The following is a 14,834-nucleotide window of genomic DNA, read 5'->3' on the forward strand; positions in this document are numbered from 1 at the left end:
AAATACATTTTGGGGCATTTTCATACAAGGACATATTATACTCTGAGCACATTCTTTGAGTAGACTAGTACCCTCGTCTTTCTCCCCACCTCTCCCCTTCCTGATAGTCCCCTTTCTTCTCCTAGGCAATTCTGTTTGCATATAATCCATGCTAAAATTGGTACATGATAACTGCATGTTTTAGTTGCACATGAATTAACATCTTAGCTTTATTTAAATCACATTTTTCAGCAATAGAGTCAGAAATTTTGAAAATAGATTTTTAAAAATAATTAATGCCTATGTGTATTCTGGGTGTATAACAACAATACCAGACTATATGGTGATTTCTAGGAAACGTATTTGTCCAGGTATTTTCTGTATGATGGTGGGCTCAGTGAATATCCATTTACAGTAATACATAACCAGATAATCAAATTTATTTGAACTTTAAGCCACGTTATTAATCAACCAGTAGAGCTAAGCATTGAAAGTGACATGAACTGTATCTTATGGATCTACTTGTGGGGTGAAGAGTGGCCCATCGCATGCGAAGGGTCTTAAAAAGAGATCAGCATGGTAGAAGTCAAGGCTGTGGCTGGCAGCATGCATCAGGTTTTTGTTTTCTGCAAATGCATGCCATCATGGGGAGTTGAAGAACGCAGGTGTGGCTGTGTCTGGACATAGTGAGCTCCCATCGCAGGAGAAAAGAAAACAATCTTGAGATGCATCACACTTACACAATTTTAGTTTTGTAGATGAGAATCGAGATGGGTGGGGAAAAAATACCAATCTCCTCTAGCATTCTTTCTTGCTGTCTTCCAATTATATAACAAACCTCTGGCATTTTAACAGGCACAGAGCTTTAAAAAAAAATCTCTTAGAACAGAGGAACCCAATTCAACTGTAAAGAGTGGGAAGGAAGCAGACAGGGTGATCTCATTGTTGTGTTTCTAGGAAAGATGACTCATGCAGTCGGCTCAGATTCAGGGTAGCTGAAGGGAAGCTGGACAAGGGTGATGCTTTCTTCCTCTTTAATCGAGACCAGAGTCTCAAGTTTCTTTTCAAACAAAGAGAAAGAAAGCACTTAGAAACTGGCCCCAATCAAGACAGCATCACTAGGATGTTCTGGAAAGCATAAATAAATCTGTTTCAACTCGAGATTAATTGAATTAAGAGTAGAGGGTCGGATAGGAAGGAAGGGTCATATAAACCATCTGAAATCCCAGGCTCTCCTATTCCTAACTCCAGCCAGCAAGCATCCCTGAGTTCAGTTTCAAGTTCTCTTTGATTTCCTTGCAGGGACAAAGGACTAGTTCAGAGGAGTGCAGGGGAGGAAGGGACAGGGAGCAGGGAGAGGCATCTGCAGCTATATCAGCCCCAATGAGGAAGGATCTACAGCGGAAGTCCCCAAGGCTCTCTAGGACAAACATTTTGTCTGTCCCTAGTGGAGTGTGACAGACAGAATTTGGAAGCCTTTTCCTTCCAAATCACCCCAAACTTCACACTGCGGTTTTGTGATCCTATAACCCAGCATTTACTCAAGTCTTCTATAAAGCGGGTACCACGGAGCAGATTTAAGGATGAGAAATTCCCTTGCTGCCTAAGTGCCAACCAATTGTCACATGCTGACAGACTGGTTCTGCTGAGAACTGTGGCTTTACCTACCTATTCTGGAAGGCTGGGTCACTTTATCAGTAAGTAAGAAGTAAAGGAGAAAGAGGTCATAGCGACCTTTTACAGAGAGTGGGGAAATGGAAAAAGCTCATTTTTTTCTTAATACTCCATTTCATCAAATTCTTCATAACAAGAAATCAGCTTGAAAGCCTATTGTAGATTGTTTGCTTTAACAGCAGGCTGGTGCTGAGGGCCTAAAATTAGAGCTGAAATTCTAAGAGTACCCAAATAGAGCATCCCTATAACATTGCTTCGAAGTTTTACCAGCTAGTAAATACATTAATAAAACCTTAAGGATTTAAAATATTTTAATTCTGAGAATTTCATACACATATGCAATGAAATATGATCATATCTAGTTTCTATTTCTCCCTTCTAATCCCTCCATGTCCCCAAAAGTGGCAACCTATTAACTTCACATCATTCACACACACACACACACACACACACACACACACACACATATATATATATACACATATATACGCACAAATATACTATATAAATGTATATATGATATATGTGTGTATTGGTATGTATGTGTATATATATACACCAGTAAAATTAGTGCTGCCTATGAGTGCATGGAGGGGACTCTTGGGTAATATAAAAAATTATTTGTATTATTTTTACTTATGTATATGTGTTTGATGGTGTATGACATATATGTGCAGTTGCCCACAAAGACCAAAAGAGAGTTTCAGATCCCTTGGAATTGGAGTTATAGGTGGTTGTGTGTCACCCCCATCCCCATGGCTCCTGGGAAATAAACTCAGATCTTCTGGAAAAACAGTATGTGTTCTTGACCACTGAGCCATTGTTCCAGCCCCATCTTAGGGTTCTTTGAAAGGGTTTCAGCATAAGTAATTTTTCCCTTCCTTCTCTTTCTTTTGTTGTTGTTTTGCAACGAATGGGATCCAGTCCAAGGCCTTTTATACTTGAAATCTGGCAAACCCAGGATCTTGTACAAGCTAGGGAAGCACAGGACCATTGACCTTCATTCACAGTCCAACTTCCCTCTTTATTGAGCTAGGAACCTCAAATAAAGCAAGGACAATGACTTTTTCAGGATTTCGGAGATAAATAAGGTAGAAAGTCAAGTACAACAGTACTATATGCGTGGTTCCTTAATTACAGATCATGTCATGTGACAATTGTTTTGAATAGGCTCAACATAATTCTCTTCCAGCCATGGCTAACAGTGTGACATCAGATTTTAGTAAATATACTGAATTAGTTTTAATTTTATAATATTATATTTGTAATATTTTATGAAAATTACAAACAGTATTTCAGGGGATAGAAAGTTAGCTAAGCAGCTAAGGATGCTGGCTGCTCTTCCAGAGGACTGCAGCTCAGTTCCCAGCATCCCTCAGGACGTCTCACAACTTCCTCTAACTCAATTTCCAAAGAGTCAGATAGTCTCTGCCAGCTTCCTGTTAGCCCCTGTACACACTTGTACATACTTACATTTAGACACGGACTTATACATAATTAAAAGATAAAATATATATTTATAAATATGTTTACATAGCTGTGAAAGTATAAAGAGTTCCATTAAAGTATATTTTTTCAAAGTCCTTTCCAGTTCACAGGGATACACAACCAATATTAACTTCATTTGATTCTTTTTTAAAAGATTTATTTGGTTAGATTTTTTTGTGTATCATTGTTTTGCATGTATGCATATCTGGGCACCATGGATTTGCAATGTGTGGAGAAGCCTGAAAATAGCATCAGATCCCATGAAACTGGAGTTGCAGGTGGTTGTTAGCAGATAGATGGGTGCTGGGAATCGAACCCTGTTCTGGAAGAGTAGTCAGTGCTCTTAATTGCTGAGCCATCTCTCCAACCACAGTTGATTCTATTTGTGCCTGCTTTTATAGCTCCAGAATTGGTTAATCACTCATATCTTTCAATTGTCAGCTCTGATACTCATTTTGCAGTTGTACTAGAGGAGCCTCCTTAAAGTAGGGCAATTAACACTGCCGTGAAATGAGAATGGAGTCAGTGGCTTTACTCTGCCTTCATAGTTTGTTAATAATTTGCCTGTATATAAATTTCATGATGAAAATGAACTTCATAAACTTTTAATTATATTTTTCACTTTGACAACTAATGTTATTAATGAGAAGACAATGAAATTCTGATTCTTGTACATTTTGAAAACTTACTATCATCCATGGATGCTCACACCATTATCATCCATGGACGCTCACATCCTTAGCATCCATGGACACTCATGACCACAGATGCTGTAATTTCAGATGATTATACACTACAAACCCTTTGACTCCACCTCAGCATTGTAGATGGTAGGTCCTGCATCTCTGTATTTGTCTATTATTCTAATCTGCCTATATCTATCAGGCACAAGACTCATTGCTTTACTTCTACAGAGAACAAATCTCTTTGGTCCATGATGGGTGGATAGGGAGGTAGGTAATTGAAGTCCAGGCAATGGGATAAGTATTACACTTTCAGATGCTTTCTAAGCATAGGAATGGGGACTTTGTTTTTAATCTGGTTGTGTCAGATAATTTTATCATAGTTGTAACCAAATACCCAATAAGGACAGGGCAGAAAGATTTATGTTGATTCATAATTTTAAACAGTTCATTTCATAGTTGTTTGACCCACAAGTTTGGGCAGAGCATCGTGATAGCAGAGGCTTATGATTGATAGGAAAATTTTCCCTCATGTAAATGGGAAATAGAGAGAATGAGGTACAAGTTATCAGGTATAGCCTCCCAAAACGTGTCCTCTGTGACTTCACACAGCAAGCCCTACCTCTTCAAGTTCCCATAACCTCCCAACACACCACTACCTGATGGGCAACAGGCACTGAGCCTGTGGGCTTACCCTAGAGCCTCTGAATCCCCTGACCAGTAACTAGAGTGGAAATTTGGATGCTTTTGGCTTTCTTAAGCTGTAATGCTTATAGTATTACAAGTTGCTGTCATCTTCTTACCATCTTTTCCTTTTCTTCTTTTTTTTTGTTGAAAATGGGTGACTTTTAAGACAGGATCTTGGTTAAATAACTCAATCTGCCCTTGAACTAATGATTTCCCACCCCTGCCTCCCACAGGCCCTTTGAGCATATCCCTTTACTATTGTTTATACACTTTTCCTAGGTGGTTTAGGAAGGTTATCATGTGATCAGTCACTCAGTCCCTGTTTTGGGGTAGTCAAGTGTCTTACCTTGTCATGACAAAGAACCTGAGACTTGTCATTTAAACAATAAAAAGGTTGTTTTCTTACCTTACAGGAGTCTAAGAACAAGATGTCAGAAAGTTATTTCTGTAATTTGCAGGTTTGCTTCTTTGTTTTGTTTTGATGCTTTTGGTTTACTTAGCATGTTTCCTGTTACTATTTTTGTCTCCTTGTCCAGTGTAACGTCTCACTTCGGCTTCCTTGCTAGTTCTTCTGTGATGGGGCTGTGGTGTGTCTTAAGAAGTGCTATCAGGACACCAGAGAAGCTGGGTAAATGCCACCCATCTGACCCCACTTCACTGAATAATATTTCAAACGGCAACATTTCAAAATACAGCCATGTACTGGGGAATTAGGGATAACAACTTGGGAATACAGGGATTTCTGTTGTTGCTGTTTTTGTTCAGTGTGGCAGATTGAATGTTATTGACCACCTTGACTCCTTTTGGGTGGAACTATTAGGAAGTGTAGCTTTATTGGAGTAGATGTAGCCTTGCTGGAGGGAGTGTGTCACCATGGAGGTGGGCTTTGAGATCTCATATATGCTCAAGATACTGCCCAATGAGTCAGTGGACTTCTCTAGCACCGTTTCTGTCTGCATGCCACCATGTCCTGCCATGATGATGACAGACTAAACCTCTGAACTATCAGCCACCCCAATTGAATGTTTTCCTTTATAAGAGTTACTGTGGCCATGGTGTCTCTTTATAGCAATAGAAATACTAACTAAGAAGTTAGAGAGAAGCACAATTTAAACCATGCCATAAGTACTTCATCACAGTGTGATGGGATTTTTTTTCTCCATTTTACAAAATTGCTTTATGATTCTCAGCCCCAAATTTCTTCCACAGTTTTGCTTTTATCATTGCAGGCTGTGGTCTGTTGGAAATAGGGCATTTCTTGCTTCAAGAAAGAGAAAAAAAAAAAGAAAAAACCCAATAAACTTTTTTGGAACATCTAGAACTTTGTTTAAAAATACAACCAAGGAATGTACTTAATGAAGAAAAAATATCATGTGAATTTCTGTGCCACAGTGCTGTAATATTTTGGGAGACTGACATATGGACAGCAGCCCACCTTCCTGGTGCAGCTTGCTGGTCCCGGGAGCAATATGGACAGAGATCTTGAGTAAAGGACTGTGGCTGTCTGTTTTTAGGCAACAGGAATCCCCTTGGGTGCTAGTCTTTATTTGTCTCCCTCACAAGAGAGGATGGAACAGTCTCTTGAGTCCTTTCAGCTAAATGCATCTAAAGATATAGACTGGTTAAGACCTTGTAAGCCACAGATAATTACCGCAGCTAACACAGGAAAGACGGAAAACCTCAGTAAGCATATAAGGAAGGAAGTAGACAGGATTAAAACCTTGGAAACAGTTCTGCATTTATTGAAGAGCTGTCTTGGTTCAGAGAATTGCATGCCACAAATGGTGTGGCTTGGCTTATGTAATAGAGTATTTTTCAGAGCAACTGTAGCTTGGAAGCTCAAGGCAGAACTAGTGTGCAGGAAGAGTCAAAGAGTTCATGTACCATGAAGATTGTCACTCTATTCCTGCAGGTTCCAATCTCATGACCCATCCTCCTGAAGATACTTGTAAGACCCTCACATTAGAAGGTGGGACTTTAAACACAATTTTCTAGCCCATACCAGGAATGATAAGGACCAGGGGGATGCTGACATCTTGACATGCTCAGAAAAGATCTGACAAAAAACTAAGATGTCATATTTGACTTTGGAACTCTGTCAAAACAGGAAGGGAAAGCTAAGATGGAGTAATACACTGACTAGATAATCGTGGAAGATATTTCCAAAGCTGTGGAAATCTGAGACCCCTCCTCCTCCAAGGGAATGCTCTTATGTTGTAGGCTGAGCTGCTGCTTTGTTCATGGGTTGCTTCTTCCAAGCTTTCCTGGTAATTCCTGTTCTCTTCCATGCAGTTACGGCAGTCTCTGTTGTGTTAGCTTCATGGGGCAAGAAGTAATTTAATAGAGGTTTTGAAATGTGGGATTTGGAAAAATAGAGAAGAAGGGAAGGGGAGGAGAGAGCTGAGGTAAAGAGAAGGGAAGATGAGAGGAGTCTCAAGAAAAGTTGTGGTCTTTGTGGTACCACAACTATCTTCCATGTGTCTCCCCTGGCAGCCATGGTACTGCCCTGGCTATGTAACATGAGGAACAGGCTTGTTAGGGTTTCTGTCCTGCCCAATTCCCATAGCCAGTAAGCCCCAAAGAAAATCACACAGAGGTCTCCACAAGTTATAAACTGATTGGCCCATTATCTCAGGCTTGGTATTAGCTCTTGTAGCTTATATTAACCCATTATTCTTATCTATGTCAGCCACATGGCTCAGTACCTTTTTCAGCAGGGCAGATTACATCCTACTTCTTCAGTGGTCTGGGCAGGACTGCAGAGGAAAGCTTCCTTCTTCCCAGAATACTCCTGTTCTCATTGTCCCACCTCTACTTCCTGTCCAGTTATCTTGCCTATACTCTCTGCCTGGCTACTGGCCAATCAGCATTTATTTAAAACATGATTTACAGAATACAGACAATTCTCCCACACCACCCCACAGAGCATCTCCTGCCACAAGAGCAGCTACCAACTTTCTACTTCTCAGCAGGTGATAGTGCAGCCGCTCTGAAATTTACCCCCACCTGTGGGTCACCTCCTACCATGTATAACTATTTATTTGAGATTCCTTTCATTTGGAAAAGATAAGGCATCATGAATCTTTTCTTTCTCTACACTAGTCTCCTCAAATTCTTTGCCAATATTTATCTAAACAGCATGCTAGGATGTGTAACGGTGGTTACTGGCAGTGGCTAGGGTGGAGGGGTGGTGGGGTGATGGTGGGGGGATGGTGGTGGTGGTAAATGGGAGTGGTGAGGGCAATAATATATGAGGCATGCCACATTAGTGCTATCCTCTTAAGTACATAAACTATATTTTTAAAAAATATTTTAAGGCGGATTGTCTTCTTCCCAGGAAATTGGAAGCTCTTGAAAAGATAAAAATTGTAATTATGTCTTGACTGAAGTTGAAAGTCAAGGATAGCATCAGAACAAAAGGTCCCTGATTGGGTCAGGATGACATTTAGCCTTTCCATTTGAAATTCAATCATCCACTCCAATGCTAATAATCAAGCATCGTGTCTTCCTAATGAGAAAGATTAGATTTTATCCTCTAGCTACAGTATTTACCAGTTAGTTGACCTAGAAAATGAACTTAGCCATTGGGTTTTAGTTTCAGAATTCTAAAATAGAGGCTGAAAAGCTTCATTCCATAGTTTTATTATGACGAAAGACAAATGATAGAAATTATTCAACAGTTGTATGTAAAACCAAAGGGATAATAGCACGTGGGGTTATGGCTAAAATTAAAGTTTGTTAACTTATTTCTTTTCTGACCTCCATAATTTATCAATCAGTCACAGTTCATGTTGATGACAATCAATAATGAGTTCAGAGATATTCACAGGATTTACCACCATCTAGGGAAGGGAAGAAAAACTATATAAATAATGGTATTGCTTAATACTTTAACCTGAGCTTACAGATCACTGGTGCAGGACGGTCACCTGTCTATGTGTTACTTTCATTGGTTAATAAAGAAACTGCCTTGGCCTTTTGATAGGCCAGCCCTTTGATAGGTGGAGTAGACAGAACAGAATGCTGGGAGAATGAAAGCAGAGTTAAGCAGATGCCATGCTTCTCCTACCCAAGACAGACGGTGGTTAGACTCATGCCGGTAAGCCACAGTCAAGTGGCAATACACATTAATAAAAATGGGTTAATCAAGATGTGAGAGTTAGCCAGTAAGAGGCTAGAGCTAATGGACCAGGCAGTGTTTGAATGAATATAATTTGTGTGTTGTTATTTCAGGTGTAAAGCTAGCTGGGCTGGAGCTGGGTGGGGCGAAAAGCAGGCCTGCTTGCCTAGTCACTAAAGATTACCAGTCAACCTGAAGTCTTCATAGGAAACCTGACCTGCAGAGAATGGCAAAAGATGCATGGTTCCGGAGCACTAGCAAGAATTAGCCAGAGAAGCTTACCAAGGCAGGATGCCATCTGAGGGTTGGGCGGGGCATAGAGTGGTCCTCGGGTATGTGGAGCTTTTCAATGACTTGCTGCCTGCTCTCCATTCTGGCACTAATGAAAGAGATGAGGGGCTATTTTTAAAATCATGCCTCTGATGTTGTAGATGTAAAAGAAGAGCTGCCATCCTGAGAAAGATATAACTCTTCCCCCAGAATTATGAAGCCATGTTCCCTGCAGATCAGAAGCCTTCCAGTGGAAAGAAGCATCACTAATACTGCTTTGCGGCACTGGGGAGATCTGTTACAGCTAGGAGAGGGGGACTGTCGATCACTTTGCAGCTGGCAAAACAGAAGCACACAATGGCTACAAATTTGTTAATGGTGACTCACATAGGATTTTTCTGTGCTACAGGATTGAGAAGTCTACACTGCTGGCACCATGAGATGCAATTCTTGCCTGAGGTCTATCACCGCAGAAGGACAATCCTGAGCACCGGGAAATATGGGATATTGCTACAAGGATAGGGCGACACGCCAGCTTGCAGATGCTCTCCTGGAGGAGCCAAGAGAGAATACCGCAAGCTAAAGGTGAAGTGTATCTTGAAAAAAGTCAATAAGAAAAACCAATAAGAAACAGCATAAAACTAGTCTCTCTTAATGTCTGCAAGACCACTTCCTAAATATAACCCCAACAGCACAGACACTGAGAGAAAAAAAATTATAAATGGGATCTCCTGAAACTGAAAAGCTTCTGTAAAGCAAAGGACATGGTCAACAAGGCAAAATGGCAGCTTACAGAATAGGAAAAGATCTTCACCAACCCCACATCAGACAGAGGTCTGATGTCCAAAATATATAAAGAACTCAAGAAATGAACAAATAATACAATAAAAGAATGGAGTACAGACCTAAACAGAGAACTATTAACAGAGGAATCTAAAATGGCTGAAAGACACTTAAGGAAATGTTCAACATCCTTAGTCATCAGAATAATGGAAGTCAAAAGAACTCTGAGATTCCATCTTACACCTGTAAGAATGACCAAGATCAAAGTCACTAATGACATCTTATGCTGGAGAGGTTGTGGGGGAAAAAGAACACTTCTGCATTGTTGGTGGGAATGCAAGCTTGTACAACCCCTTTTGATGTCAGTGTGGCAATTTTTCAGAAAATTAGGAAACAACCTTCCTCAAGACCCAGTAATACCACTTTTGGGTATATATCCAAAGGATGCTCAATCGTGCCACAAGGACATGTGCTCAATTATGTTCATAGCATCTTTGTTTGTCATAGCCAGAACCTGGAAACAACCTAAATGCCCCTCAATTAAAGAATGTAAAAAAAAATATGGTACATTTACACAATGGAGTACTACAAAGCAGAAAAAAATAACAACAGCTTAAATTTTGCAGGAAAATGGATGAGCCAGAAAACATTGTTTTGAATGAGGTAACCCAGACACAGAAAGACAATTATCACATGTACTCACTCATAAGTGGTTTTTAAACATAAAGCAAAGAAAACCAGCCTACAAATCACAACCCCAAAGAACTTAGACAACAATGAGGACACTAAGAGAGATGTACACAGATCTAATCTACATGGGAACTAGAAAAAGACAAGATCTCCTGAGTAAATTAGGACCATGGGGAACTTGGGGAAGGTTGAAAGGGGGAAGGGAGAGGCAGGGAGGGGAGCAGAGAAAAATGTAGAGGTCAATAAGAATCAATAAAAAAATTAGTCTCTCCTCTAAAACCCTGAACCCAAGGTGTTGCAGTAGATGTGAAGCCTCTGGGACACATATGCAAAACTGAAGCTTTAAAGTTAACCCAAGTGGGAATCTTGGTTATGTTCAATTACATGGGGGCTGTTAAAGTGCAGCTGAAGCAAAGAAAGTCTAATTCAAGACCAAAAAAAAAAAAATTCTTCCATTCTCTTCATTTTAGTGTTTCTGGCTCTCAGAGCGGGGAAAAACCATGCATGCCATGCAATAGAAGGGAGGGAAAACAGAGCAGGAGGGAGAGTAGTAAGGCAGAGTACAACAATAGAAATGCAATGTGGGGGGTTTGGAGACTTCAGACAAGAAATGAAATAGTAGGACTGATTAATATATTATCGGCTACAGTGGAAATGGTAGATGCTATAAAGACTAGATGGGCAATTTCAGCAGGAAGAGAGAATGTGTAAGAAAACGGTGAGATCGAAATTGTATAAGGAACTTGGTGTAGGAGGTCCTTCTGTATTTGTGTTGCTTTCATTGGTTAAATAAAGAAACTGCCTTGGCCCTTTGATAGGGCAGTACTTAGATAGGCGGGAAGACAGAACTGAATGCTGGGAGGAGGAAGGCAGACAGGAAGAGCTGCCATGGAGTCATCAGGTCAGAGATGCTGAATCTTTCCCGGTAAGCCACGACCTCATGGTGATGCACAGATTAACAGAAATGGGTTAGATCAGGATGTGAGAGTTGGCCAAGAAGAGGTTAGATATAATGGGCCAGGCAATAATTAAATTAATACAATTTTCTTTGTGGTTATTTCGGGGGTTAACCTAGTCAGGCGGCAGGGTGCAGCTCATTCCTCCATACTACAGGAACTTAAATTTAGGACAATAAAAATAACCCAAACTGAATCCCAAAGGAAGATTTTTAAAATATGAGAAAGAATGAGGGGATGGGGGGATGGGAATAATTGAACACCCAAATCCCAAGGGACAATTTCAAATGATCTACAATACAAGTAATGTCAATTCCAAAGGGCAGCAAAAGAGAAAATTCTAGGAGAAAAAACTGGGGAAAAAGTCTTAATTAAAACAACAACAACAAAAAAAAGAGTGACAAATATCAATAGGTTAAAGAAGGACACATAGCCTTTCCCAAAGCACACACATACAGGTATACACAGCCTCTCCCATGGCACACACATACACACAGCTTACACACATGTATACATCCAGCCCTTCCCATGGCACACACATACACACACATAGCTTATACACACAGGTATACACAGCCTCTTTCATGGCACACACATACACACAGTTTACAAACATATGTAAAACGAGCCCCTCCCATGGCATACATATGTACACACAGCTTCCACACATGTGTATACACAGCCCCTTCTGTGTCATGTGTGCACAGTAAGATTTGGGGTTTTTTTTGAAAAAGTGAAAATTAATGAATTAAAACTATATTTGAATATAAGATATCTTTAAACTTGCTTTAATGAACTTTTTAATTAAAATGTTAAGGACTGGTGGTAAATATGTTTTATTTGAACTGTGTATATGTGAACAGAAGTGTTATACTAAAAATAGTATGTAACATGCTAAATGCCATGACATTCTCTTCGCAATAGAAGAAGCCAACATGCAGCTCTCACATTTGAGAAAAGTTTCTAATATCAAGAATCTCAGTGTGATGTAGTTTAATTATGAGTGTGGTCACCTTTACTCTTCAGGTGGCAAATCTGAAGTTTAGCCAAGAGCCCAACTGTAATTCCAGAACAGAAATCTCTTTCTCTCTCCCCCTCCCTCTTTTCCTCCCTCCTACTTTCTCTCCTACACTTTCTAGCTTTGCCCCTCTTCCTCTTCCTCCCCAATCCCTTTCTTATCCCATTTTCTTTTTACCTTCCAACTCCTGCATTTTCCTGTAGAAATGCATTTTCCTGCCTTCACTATTTTTGGTTATTGTTCCTTTATTCCCTGATCATGATGCACCCAAGGCTTGTACATCCTGTCTGCCCACACAGAGCAACACAAGGCTCTGTACCAAGAAGTACCTGGACTTAATTTTCAGGTTAGAGTTGGGGAGAAATCCCAAAGGTGCTGGAATAAAGGACAACCTCTATTCCAAAGAGAGATGGAATCGCTGGGCAAAGTTGACCATGTCTGCTTTTATAAAGTTCATGGGTAAAAAGCAGGAAAGGAAATCATTGATGATATTTAAACACAGAAAATATTTCTGTTGGCTGAGATGGGAAAGTTAGAGCATCTTTCTCGGAAGCCAATCCCCTTTGCCTGCAAACAACAAAATCATAAGTCTAACACCAGAGCTACCGCTTGGACTGTATCACATAAAGAAAATAACAAGATTCTCTCCAAGAGCTACAAATGCAAGAAGTTCCCAGGAGCCAAAAATAGAATATTTTCCAGGTGCTGGGGAGATGGTTCAGTGGTCAAGAGCACTGGCTGCTCTTCCAGGGGACCTAGGTTTGAGTCCCAATACCCACATATCAGCTGACATCCATCTGTAACTTCAGTCATAGGGGATCCGAACCCTTTTCTGGGCTCAGCAGACACCAGATATCCATGGGATGTATAGACATGTGTGAATCCAAAGCACTGAAACACATAACATAATAACTTCGTAAAGAAAGCATAGCTCCATCTCACATCCTGAAAAAGTAGAGGAAATTGAGTTCTTAAAATATTTTTTTTCCAGGCAAAAGGTTAAGTTGGCCTTTATCAAACGAAATGTACTTGTATCACTGAGAAATGATGTTTCTTAGAAGGGAACAAAGGGCAGTGGAGGTGTGAGGACAGCTATTTCCACTGCCCACTGGGAATAGGCAAATGCTCTCTGTCTTCGGGGTGAGCCAGAGCCTGGCAGATTTTATGGAACATGGTACAGGAAGGGCTCTGACTAAAAATCTGGAGAGAGTTTGCCAAAGTCTAATAAGTTCCACCCTTAATCTTTTTCTGCTTTTACAGAAAAGGCTGCTGTGATGACGATCTTGACTGTTGATCTGATTGGATCTCAAATATCCACCTTACCATGGCATCTTTAAAGATATCAGCAGAGAGCACTAACAGGGGGAGAACCTCCCCAAAAAAAGCATGACATAGTTCAGAGCCCAGACATAGCTATCTATGTTCACAGGAAGAACTGACTTGCCAGGGCTTTGCTCTTGCTGGCGAGCATAGCCACACTGCTGATGCTGCATCCTTTGCTATCATTGGAAGAACCTCGACACTTTGACCTTTCAGCATGTCCTGAAGACTAGCACCCCTCTAGGAATCCATCAGCACGTGGCTGGGACTGCTGAGGCTTGTGGCCTCATGAATTCAGCAGCTATTGGATTCTAGGTTCTCAGGGTGCAGCTGGCCTCTGATGGACTAAAAGTCCCTTAGATTTCAGTCATCCTATAAATCTCTGGATACATATTCATGATATTGACTCTAAAACTTTGGAGAAATGTAAGGTACCTTCTGCCTTTGAGACTCTTCCCAGAGAGATTGCTGCCAGTTCCTCTGTGATTTCTAAGTAACTGGTTAGGATGAGAAGACTCCCAATCTTAGCATGTTCAATTTCTTCTGCATGTAGACATTGTAGTAAATTGTATCACTTCACCCTGACTCACTCCAAGGCTCTGTTTTCTGAAAACAGAAGAATCATTTGGCAGATGCACTTAGTGTTTATTCTTTTGATTTGGCCGTCTTTACCAGCTATGTCAGTTTTCCAACTGACATGATGGCGAACTTGTAAGTGGTTTGTCAAGGCTGGACGGGACGGCTGCGGAAACAGAGTGGAAGAGAATATCAACAATTCCACAGCAGTTTTTGTGGGTGAAGCAGAATGATTTTCCTGAACAAGATAATGGGGAAATGTCCAGAATAATCACTCCAGAAGGAGCATGTGAGAAAAACATCGGAAAAACAGCCGATGATTCCGAATAAACTGAGAGGATTCAAAATGTGGTCTAATGAGAAGAGAGCAAATTGCTCTCAACTTTTTCAGATAAAATTGAAAACATTTCCATGGCTACCAGTAAGGAGAGGGTTTCATAAACAAGGACTGAGAAGCATTTACTGTAGGGAAACGGAAATTTAATTAATTGTTTCAGCAAAAGAATTCTGTTTATTTAGAGAGCTCATTAAGAGAACCAAATGTCAAACCACAAATTAGAAATAATCCATACTTCATCTCTGTCTGACTT

This window comes from Microtus pennsylvanicus, chromosome 8, assembly GCF_037038515.1.
Source record: "Microtus pennsylvanicus isolate mMicPen1 chromosome 8, mMicPen1.hap1, whole genome shotgun sequence".
NCBI classification, from domain to species: domain Eukaryota; kingdom Metazoa; phylum Chordata; class Mammalia; order Rodentia; family Cricetidae; genus Microtus; species Microtus pennsylvanicus.